This window comes from Sturnira hondurensis, unplaced genomic scaffold (genome assembly GCF_014824575.4).
Source record: "Sturnira hondurensis isolate 20B ecotype Veracruz unplaced genomic scaffold, ASM1482457v3 Scaffold0004136, whole genome shotgun sequence".
Lineage (NCBI taxonomy): Eukaryota > Metazoa > Chordata > Mammalia > Chiroptera > Phyllostomidae > Sturnira > Sturnira hondurensis.
In genome coordinates this window covers 6930504-6951203 of record NW_028076767.1, presented here as the reverse complement: position 1 = coordinate 6951203, position 20700 = coordinate 6930504, and positions in this window count along the sequence as shown.

Sequence of the window (20700 nt, the reverse complement as noted above, 5' to 3'; positions counted from 1 at the left end):
ATAAACTGCAGATATTTGCCATAGACAAAACTTTCTCTTTCTGACTCAAAGGCAAAGATCTCCTAACATTGTAGTTTGGAGCATATACTGAAGTCAAAGTTCCGCTGAATAAAGTAGCAGCAATTTAGCTGCTATCAACAATTAAATGTATTTTTAATTCGTAAATTTCACCTTTACACTAGGTTCATTATCCCACTGTCACTGCTTGGTCTCTTGATACAAAGGACGTGCTGACCCTGAACATTTGTCAAGTCTCCAAAAGCATGATAGGATTCAAGAACCAGTTTGACCAGGGCCAACAGCAGAAATCAAGGGAGCTCTCAGTCAGAATGACCAGGAAGTTGCAGAGAACAAATTTGGGTAAACTAATGGGATCTGCCTCTGGCTTCTTGCATCAGCAGGGCACCCAAAAGAGAAAAGTGTGGTCATGAGCTGATGGAGACCTTTGAAAATTAGCTTTCTGTCCACATTACTTGTTTCCAAAGGCTCACAAATTTTGTATTTATTTATTTTCTCTAGATCATTTTATCTCCAAGAAGTGGCCTAGAATCAGGCACAGGGTTCAGTCAGACATGGCGTAAGTACCACCCAGAACAGACTGAGATGCACAGGCAGAAAGTCAGCAGACTAGTAGCCCCCTTCTCTCGGTGTCTCAGGAACAGGAGTGTTGGACTGGGCATGGCCAGATGCCCAGCAGGGGAGGGGCCCAGCCCTTCTTTTCTTATAGGGTTCCCAGGAAAGCAGCCTTGTAATATGGGGTGGGGGGATAAAATGATGCAAGTGTTATTACTAGGCACTCAGGGGCAGTACATACCAATGCTGGGTATACCAGCTGTCCAGCACCGATATCCCTTGGAGACCTTGTAATAAGTTGAGACTGGCCACTAACTCTCCCGCTAAGGAGCGAGGTAGTAACTGATCCTAGCTGGCTCCTGCCAGGCAACTTATAACAATTCATGGAACAAGCTTCTTTGTCTTTCCACAATTGGCAAGCTGTTTAGACCCATTAAAGGAGTACTTACTATTTGTCTAGGAAGTGGGACAAGAAAACCAGGAAAGATATAATGTCTGTATTTGATCCATGGAGATGAAAAAAAAAAATAACTAAGGACCAGCCTTCTAGAAGTTCACAGTATACTGAATGAGGACAGAAAGCAATAGTGACCACACAACTTGGAAAATGATGATATAGAGGTTTGAGAATCACCAGTGCTGTCACAACTGAGGTGGTGATCAACCCTGGTGGCAGGAAGGAGGGCTCTCGAAAACCTTTCCTCCTTCAGGAAGCATGCTTCATCGGGATGCATACGCTTCCATCGAGGATGTGCTCACGATGAGAGAAGATAGTGCGTGAGTGCAAGGTGAGGGAAGGGCACTCTAGGCAGAGGAAAGAAACCGCAGGGAGGCAGTAACCCTGACTATAATCAACCTGAAGAGAGTTGAAAAGAAATAGCCTCCCCCACCAATTTGCATATTCTAGAAGAGTCAGATCATGAGAAAAGAACCAAAACTTAAACAACGTCTAATAATTTTCCAAAATTCCACAAACAATTAATCAATGCCAGGTCCACTTAAAAAGTGAAGATCCTTTTAGAACACTCTGGAGTCATGAACTACTCTCAGATGCCTGCTGTTCCCTCTCAGCTGAGCAGCCTGATCGGCGTCCTCTACCAATGGGTTTCTGAGCCGGGCAATTGTAGTTAAGCTGCCCTTGCTAGCTGGCTTTCCTGTCTTTGGCCAGGGGTTGTTTCCGTCCATCTAGGTACCCAAAGACCCAAACACCTTCTGCATCTTAAAAGAAATGTAGAATTTTGTTCTGGTCAGGACAAAGAACACAGCTTCTGTAACAAAACTCAAAACTCTGCAAATTAGGTATTTCTTCTTTGCAAGGTTCATTTTATATGTTTATAATTGTTTCTGCTTCAGTATCTTAACACTGGTAGGGGTGGGGTCACAGTGTCATCTCTCAAATCTAGGCCTTTCAGATTCCAGGTCATAGGAAATCTGATACACTATTTCTTTTAATATGGCTTTGCCCTGACATGATATTCTGTTTGTACCTGGGATTCTAGTGTACTCTAATCACGAGGTAAATAATAATAATAATAACCACATATTGTCTTTTATGTTTTTTTGATTCAAGAACTTGGGAAGTTTTGAGTCTCATGCAATGACAGGCAAATGTTGTCTGGAGCTGGGCTTGTTGTGAAGGCTTTTGCACTCACAGGCCTGAGGAAGGCTCACAGAGCTGGTGGCTGAAGAAGTGGGGCTCCTCCAGGTGGCCTGTCTGCCACTGTCTGCATCATGGCAGCTTTACAGCATCTGGACTCTTTGACACAGCAGCCCAGGCCCCCAAAGGCACTCCCTCCCTCTAAGACACAGAGTCGGCCGGAAGCTGTGGCACTGTTCGCAAGCTAGACTCAAAGGGCCTCAGGAGGGCTTCCCTCTCTGTTTCGAAGGGTGGAGTCATTCGGTTGGCCCACGTTCAAGGGGAGGGTAATTAGACCCTACCTTTCTATGGCAAAAGTGTGAAAGAATCTGCAGATTCATTTGCTTTAAAGCAATCCCAGAGGGAGTCAGCAAGAGGGGAGTATCAGCTGGAAAGAAAAATCAATAGAAATGTATAAAAAGTTAATCACCTTAATTTTCAATGACATTTCCTTAAAATTCGTCATGAATCAAACTCAGACCTTTAAAAACTACTCAATACCATTTTTACCTAGTAACTAGTTTCTGATTTTTTGTTACATAATTTTATTTTTCTTAATGACATCATTTCTCTTTTAAATTTAATTGATCAAATTTTGTTTTGCACCTTCTTTTTTTATAGGCTATAATCAGAAGCAACTTATTTTTCTCTCTCACATTTTTAGAGTGATTAAATTAATCAGTTTTGGTTTTGAGGAACAACATTGCTAATTTAGTTACTATAGTGCTTGGAACTGTACAAGATGTATAAATTTTCCTTTAGATAACATTTCCTTTATCTCAATTCCATAGCTAGCTTCAATTATTAGATATCCTCCTGACCTAACCCTCCACTTTTTCTTATTCCTGCTAAATTCTACAAATTTAGTGAGAGCCTTATTTTCAGCTTGTTATTTAGAAGGACTCAGAATTGAGGAGCTTTCAGAGATTTTTTTTGTTGTTGTTTCATAGAATTTTTTTAGGTATAATGTATATACAGTAAAATTTAGACTCTAGTTCTGAGTCTCAGCAAATGCACTAGTCTTTCTTTTCCTACAGTTTTACCTTTTCCACAATGTCATATAAATCCAAGTACAGTAAATAACCTTTTAGATAAATTTTAATTATTAAACTTATTGGGGTGACATTGGTTAATACAATTACATACCATATTTTTCACACTATAAGATGCACTCCCCCCCTCAAAATTTGGGAGGAATAATGGTTGTTAATGCTGCTGTTGAGTTATATTTACATTGGTGAAATATTATGTTATTTATGTTATTAAATATTTTACCACATTTTTTGCTTCAAAATTTTTTTCCTATTTTCCTCCTCTAAAACCTAGGTGCATCTTATGGTCTGAAAAATATGGTAAGTTTCAAGTGTACAATATTGTAATAGATCATCTGTGTACTGCATTGTGGGCCGATCACCCCAAGTTTAGTCTCCTGCTGCCATCATGTGTTTGACCCCCTCTACCCTCCTCAATATTCCCTGACTGCCTTCCCCTCTGGTAACCACCATACTGTTGTCTCGGTCAGTGAGTTTTGTCTGTTTCATTCGTTCACTTGTTGCTTTCTGTTTTATATTCCATATATGAGCAAAATCACATAATTCCTGTCTTTTTCCATCTCCCTTAAATCACTCAGTGTGATTCTCAAGATCCACTCATGTTGTCACAAATGGCCATATTTCATCTTTTCTTACGGCCGAGTAGTTAGTATTCCATTGTGTTTCTGTACCACAGCTTCTTTAGCCAGGCACCCAGTGAAGGACACTTGGGTTGTTACCATGTCTGTGTTTTGCACTTTTTATATGCTAGGCATGTGCTAAACAATTAGGATACAGAAGCGAATTTATATAGTCCATGCTTTCAAGGAGTTCACAGTCAAACTTGCAATCTTTTATGACAACTGCAATGTTAGAAGCATAAACAGGGAATAGAGATGGAAGAAATATGAGAAAGAAAAGTAACGTGATGAAATCATACCATATATTTCCATTCTACTTCATACCTTTAAAGGACACTTTTAATTGTATCTGTTTCAAATGTGCCATAAGCCACACTGTTAATATTACTTTGGAAAGTGTTCCCTCAGGTAGTTCTTTAGTGCCAAGGCAACAGAGATGATCAGAGGTTAAAACATAAAGACCTAAGCACAGGATCCTCATCTAGGAATAAATTACTGCAGTGTCATTTGGTCCACCTTGATGCATCTACCATCTCATCCCAGCCCAAATCTACCCTACTGTTCTCAAGACCGTGCTAATAGGAAAAACTCCAACATTTCACCTGGTGAAAGGTATTTTCTCTGCTGCAAGAAGTTCTAAAAGACCATCGGGTATAAAAACCCTAAGAGGAAGCACATGCAGAGGGAAGAGGACAAAGGACAGCACACTGAGAACAAGGAAGAAAGTCTCAGAGGAGACAAGAGCTGGTAGTCAGAGAGTTAGGAATGTAGAGAGAAAAAGAAGAATGGAGACAGTACTATGTCATGCCAGCCCAAGAAGAGGGGAGGAAATCCTGCGAGTAGACTATGCAGGTCAAGGAGAACGCAGGCTGAGACGGGTGCTGCACAAACAGCAAGGCTGTACAAGGAAGTCATTGGTGATCTTCAGGTCACAGCTAAGCGAGTGGTAGAGAAGCAGCTCAGGTTGTCCCGAATGACCCAGCACCAGACAGGCAGCTCTACAGAGCTACCCAATGGCACCCGACAGCTCAGTGCAATTCAGCAGCTGTGCATTTGAGCACCTACTGCATTTCTGGCCTTGGTGGTTCCACACTCCCCACCCAAGATATTCAATTCAGTAGCCCAGTATTCATTGCTTTCCAATATGTTAGCCTGGTTTATCAGATACTGTGCCCTCATATGCACACTTCGTTCTGTTCAAATATAGTTATGCTGAAAAATTTCATGCCTAGATTTTTATTAATCTTTTGCTGTCAGGGAAGAAGTCCTAAGAGGTTAATTCAAAGATTCCCTTGGCAGGGATGTGTCATAGGAAGAAAGAATATTTAGATGAAAATTTTATACAGAATTCAGGAAAAAAAATGGTTCCAGAACATTAGCTGAGGGGGTAAGAAGCTGCTTTCTCAGAAAAACTCTTGATTGCATTGAAGTTTATAAGAAAACCATGCAAGCATTTATCAGAAATGCTTATTTCTATCTAGAAGAAAGTTGGTTGTGAACAGTTTCACACACACAACAATTTTATTCCAGACCAAGTCTGAGACAATTTTCTCTCCCATTTATTTACCCTTCCCCAGGAACACTTTCTGCTTCCTCAACATCAGCACATGTTTTCTGCCTGCATGACCACCACCCCCCCAATGTAGCCAAATGTCAGTTCCAAACTCTAAGAGAATATATATGTTTCAAGTTTATTTATATATACATATGTGTGTGTGTGTAAAATAAAAATTTGGGGAACCAATTTTATATAAGATGTCATGGTTCCCCACTTTTTGTGATCATGCAGCACAATAAAAAAATGTTAACCTCTATCCCTGATTGGTGTAGCTCAGTGGATTGAGTGTGGACTGTGAACCAAAGGGTTGCCAGTTTGATTCCCATTCAGGGCATATGCTTGGGTTGTGGGCCGGGTCCCCAGTGGCAGGCACATGAGAGGCAACCACACCTTGGTATTCCCCTCCCTCTCTTTCACCCTTCCTTTCCCTCTCTCTAAAAATAAATAACCATCTAAAAACCAAACTTAAAAAAATTTAACCTCTAAATATACTTACACTTATTTAATAATATATTTTTAAGCAAATATCAATCTAACAGACCTTAAATATCTTGACTTATGGTCTTCAGCTGTCACATAAATGACCATTTCAATTAAGAATTCAACCAAAACCTAACAGAGAGGGCTAGGACAAAACACTAACGATATGAATTGTTATATTGTTATGTTCCACAAGGAAAAGAAATCACAATTATTGAAACTCCCCATTTTGGGTCTGACAAACAAATTAAATGTCTCGACAAAATGTCTGTGTTGAAAAACCCATTTGGGCTTTTTCACAACATAGTTGAATTTGTTAGAGGGTTGAATGTCTTCTTGTTTATGAAGTTTTAGTTTTACTACTATTGGGTTACTTCGATGGGATAAACAAAGAACACCGCTGTTCTGCTCATTGTGGTCACGAAGTTTAGGGCCCTGGAGAAGCATGTCGAGGCTTTTTGGAGTCTCGATTTCAATGTGCTGCATGTGTGCTGTGTAAGCTTCTATACCGTGTGTACGTGGACCTAAAAGCTTTTCAAATGAAGCCATAGCTGAAGTTGCCATGTTGCATTTCCCTAAGGGCAAAACCCAAACTGGAGGGCTCGCTCTCTGTGTCGCAGAACAAAATCAAGCAATCAGGACCCAGCAGACCCCTGCCACACAGCTGCTCACTGATATCCATTATTTCACCTAATTATCTTGACAAAGTGTACTAGCCACTTAAATGTTTTATTTGGGAGGAGATAGAAAAGCAGTAGGGACAGCAGGGAAAGGCGGTTGTGCCATCCTGGAACTGCTGGTCTCTAAGATGTAGTCTTCTGATCAGAGTCAGGCACGTGCCCACCATCTTAAGAATTATAAAATGTGAAAAGCCACTTAGAGAAAGTTCAAATGTGGCCATGGGAACAGACTCTGAAAGAGGACCCGGCGTCGAAGAGATGGGGCCCTGCGAATGAGATTCTGACCCCAGTAGGAGGAATGAACGCCGAGGTGAAGTCGTCAGTAAGACTGCCCAGAAACTCGCTGATGGGTTTAGATTTTGAAAGGATGAATATGTAAAGGCAAGGAAGGTCATATAACCAAGGGACACAAATTGGGAAATGTATAAGAAAATTGTCAGAATCGTTAATGTACTGATAAGCCAAAGCTTACAAAAATGACAAAGGCAATAAAGCCTATCGTTTCAACTCTGTTTAGATCGCAGACGTGAACAAGGAAGTAAAATGGACAATACTAGAGATGATGGTATAATGCCAGCAGATGAGAGAAGCATTTCAATCAAGGAAAATTATCTTCAAAACTTAAAAAATCCGACAAGGGTTAAAAGGGCACACGAATTTCCCAAAAGAATGAGCTGCTTAAATGAATCCTACACTCCACCTCCAGAGGACGTGCACCTCCGGGAAGCTCGCGGGGGTGATTGTGGGGTGACTGGGGGGTAATCACGGCGACCAGAGGCACATCAGGAGGCTGCGACCAAACAGACTCACCTTGGATTTTCAGGAGGATGATATGGAGTTTGGGAGCCGATTCTACAAACAGTAAATAAATAGATGTGATGTTGATATGTTGCGAAATTCGAGAAAGGGGCTGTTACTCAGGTGGTCTGTTGACATTACAGAACAAAATGCCAGGCAGTACGGTCTGGTGTGTACTCATCGTGAAATCCACTCCCAATGAGCTTCGCTCCCCTTTTTGTGAGGTGCGTAGATGGGCAGGTAACGGGCGCAGGGCCAGAGACACGGACAGAGGAGTCCCTGTAACACAGCCTCTTTACATCCCCTCAATGGGAGAGGCAGCCTTTCAAGGTGGGCCACGAGTGACATTTTCCTTTCCTAAAAATAATTTCTTTTCTAATTACGTAAGTAGTGTTTTTCAAAGCATGTGGACACACAGTATTTCCTTGTCTCCAAAATGTAATTCATTGTGATACTGCATCAATTTAAAAACATCTTTTCTGGGGTGAGAAATATTATATTAAATGTATAATTTATCCTAATTTAAGAAGCACTAACATATGAAAAAGTTACCTTAGAATTGATTAAATATACCCACATATATTTACAGAAATCTAACCATTCATTTCATTCCCTTGGCATTTGATTATAATCTTTGATTCCACATCATTAAAAGTGCTACAACCATAATTTTAATGAATCAGTAACACTTTATAATTTATTTAATTATGACTCTATTCTGAATTTTTTTAAATTTTCAATAAATAATTTTGGAATTTATTGCTCAGAGGTACTTATTTGCATTTCTGTCTATTTCCTTAGGGTGCATTTCCAAAGTGGGATTATTGAGTAAAAAGATGTTTTCAAGTTTCTTGCTGCATAGCACCAAACGAGGCTACATCAGTTTACATTATTATCAGCAGTGTCATGAGAAAGAATCCACGTTACCACCATTGGAAATGATCTTTCCTTTTCAAATTTTTCTGGATTCAGTAGACAAATTTTCAGTAGAAAATTTCAGTAATCTAAAATTTTCGTTTAATTTTGTTTAAATTTCATTGACTCCAGTGACATTGAATATTTTTCCATGTAAGTAATATTGTTTTTGTTTCTTCTATAAATTGTCTGTTTTGTCTTTTATTCACTTATCTAATGGAAATTTATTATTTTTCTTGTCAATTTTGGGTGATTTTTTATTTTCAAAGATATTAACCATTTTTCTACTCAATCATTATAATGTTTCATATCAAACATTTGTGTCATTTTATTTTAAATTTGTCTATTATTTTCTTAAGCTCATCCTAAAGAATGTATGCTTTTTCACTGGAAAGTTTACAAAATTGACTTCAATTGTTATAGTTGATATTTGACCTTACCCCTGGTATTCTGTTTATTCCTTTTGTTTTGGGGTAATGTCTTGCTGTTTATTTTGTGTGTGCCTGTGTTTTGCTCTGTGATTGGTGTTTTGATTTCTTTCATCTTCCGTAGTGATTTGGAACACAGATATCCTATTTTTTAAACTTCACTTGTGATTGCTAAGTTTTTCAAGTCATATGTGAACTTATATTTCAAAAAATATCAAACTCACGAATGAAACAAAACCCTTTGATTTTCATTATGGGCTATTAAGAATTTGGTATATTTATATTCTCCCTGTCTCTTCCCCCATTTACTTTCTGGTCTTTATTGATCTGGTGCTTAGATGTAGATTGTTTCTACTAAATAATTACTTTTCCATTTTATAACTTTTGAAATACTTTTATATTTCCTTTCAAAGAAATTATTTTATTTTTGCCTTCAATTTCATAACAATGTAACACCATTTTGATCTAAATGTATGTGGATTTGGTTGCATTGCTCACGCACACCAGCAGTCCTTTTATGTTAGAACTCCAATGTTTCTGGGCCCTTGATATTTTATGTGCACCTTGGACAGCTAGATTGTGAAAGGCCAGGTCAATAGATTGACCAGATGGAACTTAACAATGAAAATGGAAAAGAGCAGAGGGCTCCTTGTTTGGCAGTAATTGTAATGAAAAAGGCCAAGAAATTTGACCTGGTATAATCTCAACATGAGCAAAACACGTAATGTGATGGAATTAAAAAAGCTAATGAAATTACAATTGTCCTGCTAATAAGCCAAAGTCATAGGATGAATGATAGTAATTCTACTTTACTAGGCACAAGCCAGACAGCCTGTGGCTGGAGTACTCAGGTCAGTTCTGAGCCACCTTAACATTTAAAATCCAGCAAGCATCCAGATGGGCAACTAAGAAAGAGGAAAGTTTAAAAGTTATGTCATATAGAGATCGATTGAGGGAACTGGGGGGTTTACACCAGAAAAATGAGATTTCAGAGCTGTGTGGTATTCATGTATTTGAAAGACCGTGATAGATAACAAAGACTCATGGGTCCTGGAAACAAATGTAGGGGAGTCAATGACGTTTCAGAGGATAAAGAAGATTTAACACGATAAGAGGAAATTTCTCCAAGTGTGAGGAATTGGCATGTGCTGTCTCACACACTGCCATGCTTTCCATTCCCTTAGAGTGGATGGCATCTGCTGAAGGTGGTACCTGGCCTGTATCATACTGGCAAAGAAGTGGTTAATCAGAAATGTACCTGGGACAAATATATTACTGTGTGCAATTTCCAGCTTTCTCCTCTTTGCTACACAATATCCTCTTCCCTCCCCGACCTGCAAAACTTCTGCAAAAAAGAATTTTGCTTTCACCTGCTCATTCCTTCTCCTTTTTCATCTTTCGAGAGTGTTCTACGTTTCCAGGGCAAGTTGCTGGTGTTGTATAGAGACAGGGGTCTGGAGAAGGGAAGGAAAATGGGAAGCACTCTTACTTTCTGGCTCAGTTTCCAGAATCCCTTGGTAATTGAGTACATAGAAAAAGTGTGATGAATTATTTTTAAAGGATTGCTTGATGCTTTAAAAAATTAATGGGATGGAATGCAGGGGGAAGAGAGAGACAGAAAAGCAAGCTTTTCCCTGAATGTTTGCAGGGTTTGGAATGGGAGAAGCTCTGAATATCTACAAGATGCAGGAGAGGCAGAGAAAAGGGAAAATGAACAAGTTCAGAAGTAGACACAGACTACTGTCCTAAAATAGAGAAGTGTGTTCCCTAGCATTGGACAAGAGTCTTGTGAAACAAATGGAAATAAGGAGAACCTAGAAGAATTTCTGGATCCTATTGACATGTATAAAAGTTGCAAGACTCTTTATGAAGAGAAACCAGAATTTTAAATCAGATCCTTTCTCCCACTTTAAATATTATGCAAATGTTTACATATACTGGTGCTAGTGTTATTCATGTGGTAAGATGTGTGGGGTTGTCATTCCATAGTGTGGATTCACTCATTCTCTGTGAACCATTCCCTGCTTTCATGAAGTCTCACTGAGCTGCTTGCCTGTGTGTGTTTATGCGTGTGTATTACTTCCCCAGTGCAAGCAACATGTCATTGCCCGAAGAGGATAAAACAGGGAAAGCAACACCCCTTCCAAATGCTGATGTTGGGTATCATGATGGTTAATTTTATGTGTTGACTTAGCTGGGATGTAGTGCCAAGATATGTGGTCGAACATTATTCTAGATGGTTCTGTGAGGGTGTTTTGGGATGACATTAACATTTAAATCAGTTGAAGGCCTGAATGGAACAATAAACTAACCTCCCCTGAGCAGGAGGGAGTTCTGCCAGCAGACAGCTTCAGACTTGAACTGCAACATCAGCTCTTCCTTGGCCTCCAGCCTGCTGGCCCACCCTGCCAATTTGGGACTTGCAGCCTTCACAATCATGGGAGGCAATTCTTGAAAATAAATCTCTTTCAGGATCTATACACATCCTATTGGTTCTGTTACTCCGGAGAACCACGACTAACACAGGTGAGCTATGCCTTGTGGGTATAAAGAGACACTCTGCACCTGGAAGGAGATCAGATGACGCAGATCGCAACTCAGGTCCCACTATATGACTTCGTTTGTTTCTCCCAGGCTCTACATTCCATATGGAATCACACTGTATGGTTTAACACACTGTGTTTGTGTGGGCAGAGCCTTAACTCACCAAAACTTTCAAAATATTTCAATCTATTTACCAAGTTTGCAACTGGGTGAAAATATATTTTTTTTCTGGGTGAAAGGTATTTTTTAATTGAGTGATGATAATCGGGATAGATATAATATGTGTATTAGCAAAAATGTGAATAAATTCTTCAGAAAAATTAAAATGCCAGATTGCATATGTAATAGATGTCTCATAGTCCTGTGCAAACTTGCCACTAAGAGAGCACCCAACTAAAATGAATTATTGATCATCAAATGTTACAGCGAGAATTCTCCTGTAAGAAGCATTTTTTACATTGTTTTCAGAACCCAAGGAACATAATCTATCCTTCAGAACTCATATTCAATATACATGATTTAATGAATGGCATCATTGGGGTGCCCCGTTAGGAAATTGTAAGGAGGGGATGCATTTCTTTTAAAGGCAGAGATGCCTTTCTCTCTCCTCCTACTACACGGCCTCTCTCAGGTCTGAAGGTTTGCATACAAAACTAATATGGGCTTTCCAGGCTTAGATTCATTCCAGCTGTTTCCCAGAAGAATGATCCTCCAGTTTCTTCCAGGTTAGACCAGCAATAGTGCCATTCCATGGAAAGCCCAGTGACATTATGTACATTAGAAATAATACATTAAAGCGGAGTCTGCATTTGAATGACGCTGCCAAAATAAAGATCAGAGAAGCACAAACGACTGATCAGCCATGATGCATATGAAAGGGCTTTGGATGCTTACACACATTAGGAAGTCAATACATGTCAGAGCACTTTCTTGCTACTCAAATATTCACATGTCCAAGTAAAGCCAATTTCAAACCCAGTGTGTCACTAGAGATATATTAAAATGTAGATTCTCTACAGCTTTAATAGGCTCGTTTTTAGTATTGCCGGGGATCATCTCAGGTGACTGAGGCTTCCATGTAAGTGAGAACTTGGCTAACTGGTCTGAAAGATCCTCACCAAATCTGGTGTGCTTCAGCTTCTGCTAGGAGTCTGGAATTGGCTGGTGGGAGCATAGAGCAGCCTATTCACATTCTTCGAAGTACTTCCTTTTGATTCTAAATGTATTTTTGTAACCACAAACCCGTAGGGTAATACCTGGCTGAGGCAGTAAGACCTTTAGTTCACAATGGAAATCATAATCCTCCATCTTTTAAAAAATGTATTTTTTAATATGGTCTTCTTTCTTTTTTAAAATAAAAAACCTATTTTCTTCTCATCTCTTTTCCCCTTTAACAACCATCAGCTTATTCTCTGTATCTATGGGTTTGTTTCTGTTTTGTTCTGTTTATTCATTTGTTTGTTTTATTTAGATTCCACATAAGTGAGATCATACGGTATTTGTTTTTCTCCGACTTATTTCACTTAGCATAATACCCTCTAGGTCCATCAGTGTTTGTGCAAATGGCAAGATATCATTTTTTATTGCTGAATAATATTTCATTGTATATATGTACCACAGCTTCTTTATTCATTCATCTATTAATATATACATACCACATCTTTAGTCATTCATCCATTTATCTATGTTGCGTCTATAGCTTGGCTATTAGCAATAATGCTGTAATGAACATAGGGGTACATATATCTTTCCAAATTAGCATTTTGTGTTCTTTGGATAAATGCCCCAAAGTGTAATTGTTGAATTGTAAGGCAGCTCTATTTATAATTTTTTGAGGAAACTCCATATCGTTTTTCACTGTGGCTGCTCTAACTTACAATCCCACCCACAGTGCATGAGAGTTTCCTTTTCTCTACATCCTCACCAGGGCTGTTATTTATTGATTTAATAGTGGCAGCCATTCTGGCAAGTATGAGGTGGTACCTCATTGTGGTTTCCATTTGCATTTCCCTGATGATTAGTGATATTTAGCATCTTTTCACGTCTGTGGACCATCTTCATGTCCTCTTTGAAGAAATATATATTCAGGTCCTCTGTCCATTTTTTATTAGATTTTTGGGGATATTAGGTTGTATAAATTCCTTATATTTTTTGAATATTAGCTCTTTATCAGATGTATCACTTGTAAATATCTCCTTCCATGCAATAGATTGTCTTGTTTTGTTGATCATTTCCTTCACTGGGCAAAAACTTTTTAGTTTGGTGTAGTTCCATTTGTTTATTTTTTCTTTTGTTTTCCTTGCCTGAGGAGACATATCCAAGAAGATATTGCGAAGAGCACACCAGAGAGTTGACTGCCTACGTTCTCTTCTAGGAGTTTTATGGTTTGAAGTCTAACATTGAGGTATTTAGTCCATTTGAGTTTATTTTTGTGCAAGAAAGTGGTCCAATTTCATTTTTTGCCTGTATCTGTCTTATTTTGTCCTGGGCTTCACACTGTCTACAGCAGTTTGACCAGGAATATGTGACAGCAAGCGAAGTCAGGACATTTGAAAACCAGGAGGATTGAGAAATGATCAGTTTGTGCATCTGATAATCTGCCATCTGCTCTCTCATAGGACAAGGTGGAAGGCCATGGTAATCGTCAGTACAACCCATACTATAGGGCCAGTGGTCTACGTGTGCCTAATAAACACTATCAGACAATTAGAGCGATGATTTATAACTGTCTCTAACATTGCTATCACTTGCCAAAGAATTAAACTACTTTTATACTTTCAGTAATTATCTCCCATGCCAAATTGTTCCCATATGGACCCAAACATTGCTATTTTAGGCTGGATTCACATGATAGCAGTGATTACTTACTTATTCTACCGTGAGCAGATCCCAGTTTTCGAAAGTAAAGACTTTCACAACTCATCGGGCCATCTTTGGGCTGCCGCAGGCACGCTCACCCGGTGAGCTGAGGATGGAGGCGAGAGCGAGAGCGGGATGCAGAAGTCTTTACTGAAGGCAGAGGCACAGTGGCTGTCTTACTTGTCAGAACTGTGGCACTTAAAGTTCCACATCTTCTAGTAAAGTAATAATATTTTAAACTCACCTCAAGTGTGTACCCTTAAATAAGGTACACACACACAAGCACGGCATCAACAGCATTTTTTAATGTTCTGTACTTTAAAGAAAGAATCTGAAGATTTTGCTCGGGGCACAGCTTCCACAGGACTGTCACAGACTCAGGCATGCTCAGCTGACCACAGCATTACGATCCTCTCCTTAGTTAATAATGGCAATTTCTAAATTCTCTGGATTGATACCCACGGTGTCAAATAAGAACGTTATCACAGAGTCTCAGGTTAGGTATCCGTTTGGTTGGTGGGGGAGGAGGAGTCTGGGAGGGGGCAGTTTTTATAGAACATCAAAGTCACTTATAATCTTTAAGCCACATTTACTTTTATGCCTAAGGATACTTACAATTTCTTTCTAAAAATTATTAATTCAGTGAGGAACAATTTTTCAAAAAATGTGGACACTTAAGAGTATGGCAAGAAGACAGGTGGCAGCATACCTAGGAATAGATTTAAACCGTAGACAACACTTAGGCTTCTTCACAAACAGACAAAGCCTTCTGTGGTTTCCTTTTTTTCCATTCAGTCTCTAATCTTTTCTGATGATCATTTCATTAACACTTACCACATGCTGACTTGCATTTCCTCTGAGAAGCTGGTGCCTCATCCACGCTGATGTTTCCTTCCTCTCCTCTAGACTGGTCTTGATTTGATTGAAATAATGTGGAGTCTAAATGGTAGCCTAAAAATGTGAAACCTTTTATTTCAAAATATGATATAATCAGCAGCAGTAATCTACCGTGGAAATACTAGTGCAGGGAGAAAAATGCACCCAGGGGCCTGTAAGCAGCGGAAGTCCCCAGCCAACACTCATCGCCATTTTTGTGCCTTTGGCAAGAATATATATAACCCAGGTGGCAGGGTGTTATTTTTTTTTTCTGAAAACAGACATTGCAGACATTTATTTCAAGAAGTTTGCCTCAGAAATGGCAGAGGGACAGGTCACCTTGGAGAATGCAGAGGCGTGAGTCTGGTCGTCAGTGCTGTGACACGGGACTCGTGAAACACTTAGAAATCTCTCTGAGCCTCTGTCTTTTCTTTTTTAATTTTTTATTTTCATTCTATTACAGTTGCCCCAATTTTTCCCCCTTTGTCCTCCTCCACCCAGCCCAGCCCCCTGCTCCCACATCAATTCCCACACAGTTGTCCATGTCCATGGGACATTCATACATGCTCTCCGACTGACCCCTTCTCCTTTCCTCCATTATTCCTCTCCCTCGTCCCTCTGGCCTCTGTAAAGAAAAGGGAATGAACCATATGGGAGAACATATTGCCAATGATATATCAGACAAGGGTTTAATCTCCAAAATATATAAAGAACTCATATGATTCAACACCAGCAAGGCAAACAATTTAATTAAAAATGGGCAAAGGACCATTTGAATAGGTACTTCTCCAAGGAGGACATACAGATGGCCCATAGACATACGAAAAAATGCCAAACATCATTAGCCATCAGAGAGATGCAAATTAAAACCACAGTGAGATATCACCTCACACCAGTCGGAATGGCCGTCACTAATAAGTCAACAAACAACAAGAGCTGGTGAAGGTGTGGAGAAAGGGAACCCTAGTACACTGTTGGTAGGAATGCAGACTGGTGCAGACACTGTGGAAAACAGTATGGAACTTCCTCAAAAAACTGAAAATGGATCTGTCATTTGACCCAGTGATTACACTGCTGGGAATATAGCCCAAGAATCCCAAAACACCAATTCAAAAGAACCTACACACACTTATGTTCATGGCAGCACTATGTACAATAGCTGAGTGCTGGGAACAGCATAAGTGCCCATCAGTAGATGGGTGGATCAAACAACTGTGGTACATTTATACAATGGAAAACTATACAGCAGAAAGAAAGAAGGAATGCTTACCTTTTGCAACAGCATGGATGGAACTGGAGAAATAAGCCATTTGGTGAAAGACGAATACCATATGATCTCACTTAAACAGGAATCTAATGAACAAAATAAACTAACGAGAAACAGGGGGCAGAGTTTGGGAAATAGAGCCTTGGGTGAGATAAAAGAGCCTTTATCCAAATACTGACTGTACCACCTCAAGAGCCACCAAAGACCCTCCCCCTGCACACACATACATACACCATCCTTCTTTCTTTACTTCAGGCCACCTATCTACTGTATTCTGTATTCGTTTAACTGCATGGGTTTTTCTGAGCCAAGAGTCTCCTAGATTTTACAGGTAGCTCCATTCTTACTGGGTGGTTGGTCAGGATTAGCATCTTAATATAACTGCAATGTGGTCATGCACGTATGTGTGTGTGTGTGTGTGTGTGTGTGTGTGTGTGTGTATATATATATATAGGAATTAACACAAATCTACGTAACTCAGTTAATAAGTGTTTCAAAAAATACTATGTTCCTAATCCAATGTTGCAGAAATACAAAATCTAATTTCTGTACCCAAGAGCTTTTAACAAACGAGATGCAGACAACACCCTCACAAACACAAAAGTGACGGCAATGCAACTGATATTAAAACATAGTTCTGCAGAAGTGTAGTGAGAGGAGAGCCAGTACGTGAAAGACCAAACCAGCTGGAGCAATCACAGCTCTCTTCGATCTGGCGTGTGCGTGGGAAACTCCAGGCTTCTACTCACTTTTTATATGAGAAAGAGCTGACTGAACTCTTAGTTTTAAGCACAAAGAGTTATAAAACTGAAATTCTACATTTTACTTAGGAGATCATTGGGAATATTTTAGTTAATAACTGAAAATGAATGTGGGGCATGCCAGAATTGCTCATCCACAAAACAAACAAGCAAGCAAAATATAACCAGAGACACTGAAATAAAGAACAGACTGACAGTAACCAGAGGGGAGAGGGGAGGGGAGTAACCAATGGGGGAAAGAAGGGGAAGGGATGCCAAGGAACACGTGTAAAGGACACACGGACAAAGCCAAAGGGTGTAGGATTGAGGGTGGAGGGAGGAACTGGGTGGGGCAGGGGAAAGTGGTGGCGGGAGAATGGAGACAACTGTACCTGAACAACAATGAAATAAAATAATACCTAGAGAAGTCTCCCGAACTGACTGCAGCCCCCAGAAAGGAGCCATCTCCATGTTCACCGTGAGCATGACCAGAAGTAGGATCGCCGGTGGTAAAACCAATTGGTTTTCTGAAAGGAAATCTTTGGTCCTCAAATTTATTTATTTATTTCTGTCATGTGCTATGAATAAAATGATACTCATACCACTGCATAGTTTAAATTATTTCCCGGAGTGCAGTCAGACTTTGGAACTCAGCGATCCCAATTTTAAACCGACTCTGGGGGAGGCCGCAGGAGCTGGCACTGCACAGTGAGGCGTTTCATCACCTGAGATCCCTCACCCCCCAAAAAGCTCTCTTTGTATTTTAGGTACGAAATTCCATTACTTCAGCCTGAGATCGAGTTTCATCATTCCACAGGTTCAGTTAACACACTCCAAATGAAAGAATCCAAACAGACATTTGATAAGCTATCTACCATGTATCAAGTTCATGCCAGTTGATTAGAAGACTATATTCTGGAATGACTGACAGTTCTTTGACAATACCAGTTTATTACCTGTCAAGCTGCAAGGTATGCTTTTGATACACAGAAGTGAAATAAGATTGAAATAAAATGACCTCTAAGTTAAAACAGGAGTTATACTATTCCAAATAGATCCCAGATGACTATGAAAAACATATTTGTCTGAGCAATAACAATTAGATAAGTGATATATGGATACTATATAGACGACAAACTTCAATGAAGTATGCTACAGAAGTTCTCCTACCCTATTAAAATAAAAACAACATGGAACTCGGTAACCTGAATGGAACAGAAATTTGAAATTACAGATTTAGAGAGTAATATATGGCAAAAGTTTGGTAATTAGTATTAAGGATATGACTTATTTCCTGTAAGTCATGGGTTTACCTGAATTTCAGACCCATACATTAGAGGAAATGTGTTATAATTGGTTCACTTGGGTTAAATGATTGATATTTTTAACATATGAAACCTGTTATTTTGTAGCCGAGGTTTACCCTGCTTTCCTATAGCTTCACAAACTTTCCATTTTAAATTACAGAACTTCGATGCTAATTATATAAACTTTTATCTTTAAAAGTGGTGCTGCCTTTTAATCATTTGCTGTAGTTGGTTTTCCCCCCTAAAACCTTATAGAAGATGGCACTGTTCTTAATTTCGACCAGGGAAGATTCTCCTCGTCTAGCAGAAGCTCAAAGCTCTCCTTATTAATACGCTAGGAATTCCTGATTAAAGGCGGAATTTAATGCAAAGCAAAATGTTTTAAAAACAAGAATTTATACTTATACTTTATTTTATACTTATAGCCTGCAAATGTTTATCTAATGTTAGCCAAGGAAATAAAAGTTCTTATTTTTTTCCTTACCTGGGGAATATATGGAGCGTCAGTTCCCTGCTTATCAAAATGACGCACAGCCCGGCTGGCCCAGGCCATGAAGAAGGCTGTGGTCGGCCCAGGGGCAAGCCAGTTAGCATTATTTTCTTCTCTGTGGTCACTGGCTGTGCTCTAAACTTGAACATCTGTGCTCTTGGAGGTTCAGGGTAGAGTGGTAAGTGCAAATCCATCTCCAGAGGGGCCCAAACTGCTAAATATATGGTACAGAGATGGCTGTACAGTAGTCTTAACCTTGAGGAATAAGGAAACACGAGAAACGGGTGGGCCGTGGGAGGCCCCATTAACTTGGGTCATTAAAGTACCAGTAAGTGTAAATAATAGTGTGTAAATAGAACTAGGATTTACCTAGTGCTCCTTAGGACTGGGCATTCATCGTACTATGCACTTCTACCCTCTGCGTGATATGTTTTTGTCTACATCTTGGAGAGGGTCAAAGAATTTGTCTAAAATGTGCAGTCAGTAGTGATGGATCCGTGATCTGGAGCAGGCGTACCTCATCCTGAAGACCATGCTTACAATGTGGAGGCTTTTGAACCTTGATATGAAGACCTGGAACATCAGGGTCACCGGAAGGGCTTCCTATGAGTTTATTTCCTGGCCCCAGGAGCCAAAGATTTTGATTCTGTGAAACTGGGAAACTGGGGGCAGCCTAGGAATCTGATGCCTTTCTTTTTCTTTTTTTTTTTAAAACAGTGCTCCAAGTGATTCGGACCTGATTCAGGCTTAGCAACCACTGCTCTAACCATCGCTTCCCGGTCTCACTCACCTGAGTCACATCAACATCACACCTGTGTGGTGTGCACAGCTAGCTGTTTCTGAGAAAAGGTGACAACCTGGAGCCTCTAGCCACCCCTGGTCCTCTCAAGGCCCGAGAGGTCAACGCTCCCGCGTGCCCGTAAGTCAGCCCCAGAACATCAGTTGTGGTATTGCCTCAGCATACCAGTTAGGGCTCTCCAATCTAAAATCCTAAGCCAGACTGTGAGAGCCCTAAATTGCTCGAGGGTTTAGTACCATCACATAAAGGAGCACTTGTGTGAGAAACTGAAAGGTCCAAACTTCTGAAATGGCTTCACACACTCCCTGAGCCTCCAACCTACCCCACAAAAAAGGCCCTTACACTGAGAGGAATTTTATTTATTGGTCCCACTCTTGGCCAAGAAGCAAATTACCTGTTGGGCAGAACATAAGTCATTCAGGCTTAGAAGTGGAAGGCTGGAGAGAGAAGGGAGAGAATTTTTCATCATTTGGTCCAAAAAGATCATTTTTCTAATCTTGATAATAGAAAGAATTAACCCATAAGCTAGCAAATACTCACCAGATGGCTTTCTTTGAACTGCTCTGCAAACTATGAGCCGGACAGCATGTGGCTACCTAAGGCTCCCTCATGTAACTTCGCCTGTAAATTTTAAATCTGGGTTTGCATTTGGATTCTGTCGCTCACCAGGTTTATGACAAAAGATTTAACCTAAGACTCATCCTTCATTCTTCCTGTGAGGCTAAATGAAATAGTATGTGGCCTAGCAAGCATCCTTTAAATGCTAGCTGTATTATCCCAGCCACGTTTATGGAAAATGCAATAATATTCTACGCAATAAGACAAATAGGAATTTGGTGTCCTCTTAGTGTTTCCATACACCTATGTTTCCAATACCATAGCTCCCAGTGCCCTGCATCATAATGGGTGGTTTCCTTGCCTAGAGGGCCCCTCTGGTGCTACAGGTGCTGTAGAAGCAGAGATCTTGTCTCTCCATGTGTTATAACCCCTACACAGAGCACAGTGCCTTGTGTGTGGCAATGACGGGCAATCAATTACTTGTTGAGTAAGAGATTAAACTTCAGTACATTTCTCTTTT